Source organism: Octopus bimaculoides, chromosome 18 (assembly GCF_046866305.1).
Source record: "Octopus bimaculoides isolate indiv1 chromosome 18, ASM4686630v1, whole genome shotgun sequence".
Taxonomy (NCBI): domain Eukaryota; kingdom Metazoa; phylum Mollusca; class Cephalopoda; order Octopoda; family Octopodidae; genus Octopus; species Octopus bimaculoides.
Window position 1 is genome coordinate 54,131,426 of NC_142945.1, and position 5,000 is coordinate 54,136,425.

At 33.2% G+C, this 5,000-nt stretch overlaps 1 long non-coding RNA gene across 3 annotated transcripts in view; it reads left to right on the forward strand.

The window, feature by feature from the left end:
• Positions 1-5,000, forward strand: part of LOC149132109 (uncharacterized) — a 27,759-nt gene that overhangs the window by 5,775 nt on the left and 16,984 nt on the right. For 2 of the 3 annotated variants that reach the window (XR_016244889.1, XR_016244890.1), the window contains exon 2: positions 2,875-3,027. The exons of the other annotated variant lie outside the window; for it this stretch is intronic. This is a non-coding gene — a long non-coding RNA (uncharacterized LOC149132109). The remainder of the gene's footprint in view (positions 1-2,874; positions 3,028-5,000) is intronic. 3 annotated transcript variants of the gene reach the window in all.

The window sequence follows — 5,000 nt, forward strand, 5'->3', positions numbered from 1 at the left end:
ATCGTACAACGTATCTTAGTCTGTCAAATATACAGAATTTAGGGATTTGTAATTACAGGCATTAACCAAATCCCTCTTATTATATAAGATGCCGCTTCGCAGATGTTGCGAAGGTGTATTTATATATATATATATACATACCTTGCCTATGAATAAAAAGGGAAAATATTAAGCCCCGTCTTTGAAACGAGGTGCAAATTTATATACAAAGTATGTAAATGGATTATTATTAAAAGGAATGCAACATAAATATTTACAGCAATTGTTCCAAAGTTGTAAAAGCAAAAATGGATGAACAAAAAATGTTCATCTTCATAAAGATAATGAAGTCTGACTCGCAACCTATATGGAGAGGTTATCTGACGATGGAAGTATTCATTATTTGGATTTAAAATGATTCTGCTGTGCTCCTATCTACATATAAACAATTAACCTTTTTGGCATATAAACTAAAAGTCTGCCGCTTCACTTAGATGAACTTGTATTTCAGAATTAAATATTTACATTTTATCGCATGGCGTTCGGTAAAAACGAATAATATTATCTTTCGACATGATGTGAATCAACAGCCATTGAAATAGCTCTATTATAAATCTGTCGACCCGACAAATTGCAACTGACTTACTGTATACAGCATACGTTATTACAGTTTCACATTTACGTTCCATTCTATAAAATATTAGTTTCGTAAGCGCTCAGCATTTAGAAACGTATAATTTTCTGAAGTTTCTTAAATCATGGATCAATTAGAGGTGAAAGAGTTTTGTCAGTGGCGTGGAATACAAAATTGGGGGTGTGGTTAGGCTGGAACTCACATTCATGTTGTTGATGTACCTTCGATGTTCAGAGGTTTGCTTTCTACTTATGAATGTCCCAAATTCGATTCCATCCGTTGTGCATGCGGTGTTCTACTCATTTTTACCACTGACTCGGATAAATCAACAGATTGTAAGTGAAATTTGAATATTGAATGTTCTGTAGAAGCAACTGTATATACACCCACACACACACCCACACACACACTCACACACATATATATACATATATGTATTTACATATAAACGTTTATATGTATATATATCCACGTGTATGTGTATATATCTATATATCGATCTCCGTCTCTTTCTCTCTCCCTCTCCCAATATATGTTTGTATGCATACAATTTATTTGTGTACTGAAGCTACCGTAGGTTTTATGTTAAGAAAATATCTTAATATCTTTACAATGAGGCAAAGAGTTCGTTTTGTGTATGCGTCCTAGCTGTGCGAACGATATATTTTCACCAGGACAGAACACCAGTGACTGAAAGAAGCCTGTAAAAATTTTTTTTACTTCGGAATATAGGTGTCCATTTTCCCTAAGAATACTGGTTAAGGTCGATGGCATTTGTTTGGTGGTCAACAACTTCCTAGTAATGACTGAAGCGTAATTGGTTTTTGAGCATCGTTTGAATTCAGTAGAGATGATGGGAAAACAGATACAAAAGAGTCACTATTAGCGATAATATCACTTTGTACCGATCATTTGAAAATAGTTTATTTGTTTACTTTAATACTTGATAAAATAAACAGTCTTTGCTTCTTTGTATGATGTTTCTCTTTCTACGATTTAATAATGATAATAGATTTCGAAAATACTCCTTTAGACATAACAGGAAAAGAAAATACAGATTTTTATCTTCCGGTACCCCCATAAGAATTAAGATTCTAAATTAGAAAGAAAATATTTTCAAAATATTTTTAACACAAAAAAGCAATTATCTCATATTGTAAGTTCATACTATGTGAACATAGATTGATAGCTACAAGAAAATCAAATAAAGATTATAACCAATATTTTCTCTTCTTCAATTGTACCAAATGATCAACAGTATCTGTATTGAAAGCAATGTATGTTCAATATATTAGAAGTGACGGAGGTCATTTGTGTGGGCGCCCGAGGAAAAGAAAGTTTAAAAAACGAGAGAAAGAATTTGAGAGACAGAAGAAGAGAAATATAGTGAATATTTTTTTTTCAGCTGTAAATAGTAGATAATAAAAAGTGACTGTGAAGAAATGTGTGGTCGTCTGCGTAGGCAGCCAGTGTACAATGGAGTTTGTGATTTCGGATAAATTCATCAGGCGTCAGTAGACGACGAATCTGTCGTTGTGGTGCACTCTTTTCGATAGAAAGAGAAAAATTTTCATATGAAATATCAGATTTGATGTCGTACGGAGGAAATATATCAAAGGTAGGATGTGAGGTACAAACCGGAAAACTTACGCTTTCATTATATAAGACCAAAATAAAGCTACAATATTTATTCCAAAGCATTATAAATTATTAGAAGAAAACATACACATGTAGTAACTATGTGTTAGACACACATGTATTTATAATACAGAAAAAAACAAAAGATCAGTTCCTTAATGCCGTTTATTCCAAGAGGCAACGAAATCCTCCATGCCATCTCCATCTCTTTAGTTTTCTGTAGGGATGGGCAGATAGAGTTTGTATGATGAGTGTAACTCTTGGCTTCTTCAGAGGAACAGATGCTTTGTTCTTTTCTGTAATATTAATATATGTGTGTGTAATGCTTTGGAATAATTAGACACACTGGAATGTCTACCGACTGATGTATGTCATTTGTTTCCTCTCCATTTTCTTATTTGCCGTATATATATATATATGTGCGTATGTGTTGTGTGTGTGTGTGTGCGCGCGCGCGCGTGTACATACTTACATAAACTTGTCCCTAGTCTACAATCGTGCATATGCCCGTGGTTTTAATTTCAAACTTACTCCAATAACCCAATATTCTCATTAGTAACAATGTTTATAATTACGCTATGCCTTTCAATTCTGCCATCATAAATTCTGTCTTCCTATATTAGAAATTAAGACTACGGTTCGTTCTTTATCCGCTTCAATTCTCTCATCGATCACGTTTTATCTCTTGGCGTCAATCACAACTTGAACCTGGACATCAAATACATCAATCTCACCGAGAGATTCGGGACCTTGAAAGTTCACGTGTTATCTACTATGTAAGTAAAAATTTTCTATCTATCTAGACCTCCATTCCTCTCACACTGTTACTTTCTCTCTCCCCTCTCTCTTTTTTTTCACACACACACAGGCATATATATATATATATATATATATATATATATATATATATATATATATATATATATATATATATATATATGTGTGTGTGTATATACATATATATATATGTATACATGTATATACATACAAACACACATACACATATATTTATATATACTTATACACACACATATCTATGTATATACACACATATACGTATGTATACATGTATGTATTTATAGAAATGGGTTTGTGTATGTATATGTATTCGTGGTTGCATCTGTTTCCCTTAAGTGTGTCTAATCACGGAGCTCTTCTATGTTCCAGTGTTTGCATAAGTGTTTGCAAATGTGTTTATATTAGTACGATAATAACACGTCACGTAAATTTATTGCAGAAGATCTCTAATTAAAATTATTCATTTTACTGGGAAGTTCTCCTTTATTATGTCGATCATTATTTTCTTTCCATCTTAATTTTGCTAGTAATTTAAATACTTCTTTCCGCTATCATTCCCTGTTTAAAGATAACAATATTCTATATCATGATATCGCTTGTACGTATTTTAAAAGGTTAATGAGTTGGTAGTGTTGATATAATAAATGAAATATTAAAGACAAAGCTCAGTAATAGATCTAATATTAAAGACTATGCCCATTTTTATATGATTCCGTTGCGGCTATTTTATTGCTGTAACATAAATACGTTGTTGTTTGGCTCAATAAATTAAATAGTTGTCTGTTGCAATCGACATGATCAATATTTATTTATTGTGTAAGTAGATATTGTTTTTGTTTTTTTTGGTTGATACAGTAAAGACTTGCATTTGGATGTATTATACAGTGAAGGAGAAAATAAAGAATTTGATGTAATATTTGTCTAACAGTATTTTACAAGTATTTGAAGGCGGCGAGCTAGCAGAATGGTTAGCAGTCCGGGCGAAATGCTTAGCGGTATTTCGTCTGTCTTTACGTTCTTGAGTTCAAATTCGGCGGAGGTCAACTTTGTCTTTCATCCATTCGGGGTCGATAAACTAAGTACCACTGGGGTCGATCTAATCGACTGGTCCCCTACCCCAAAGTAGTCAAGTGGATGAGCGACAGAGAAAGGTTACAATACTGCAACTTTACTCTCTGGAGCGAAGGCGCAACAAATGTGTAATAATCTAAATGTGGAAAACTCTAAAAGAACTAATACTTAATTTCAGAATTGACTGTCATGCAAATGCCAGAACTGGACGCCATATTATTGCACGAAAAATAGCATCCACTCGAGTTCAATTCAGGACCAGGTACTGAAATTGCCCAGGGCTGAAAGACCTACAACTCCTTAATGCCCTGTGACAAATAGTGTTTGTGTCTGTCGCCCTCCATCGTTTGAAAATCGGTGTTAGTTTTTTACGCTATTATAACGCAGCTGTTCGACAGTACTTTGATGAATTTGTTGTATTAAACACCTTAAAGCGGTGTACCAGCATGGCCACAGTGCAATGTCTGAAACAAGTAAAAGACAAAAGGCAAAAAAATATCCAAGGCGTAATTAACATGATTAGAAAGAGCTTATTTTTGTGAAGGAAGTATAATGGCAGTCCAAGACTTACAATCATTTCTTCTACTTTAAGGAAATATACGAAAGTTCACCTGGCACGTTTAACTGTCAGTGAAAATCCACAGCACAAGAAAATTTATTCTGTAATTTGTTGAAAATTTAAACCACTAATTACAAATAAAAAGTTCGAAATGTATATTCGTTGGTGTAATGAGAGACATGTTTATAGATTTAATTCCGATATGTTATCTGTGCGATAAATAATAAGGGTGTTTTGGCTCATTTTGATCGTAGAATATTAAAATCTAAGGGAGCATAAAATATTTCAATATCTAATTTGCGTGTAATACATGAATCTCGT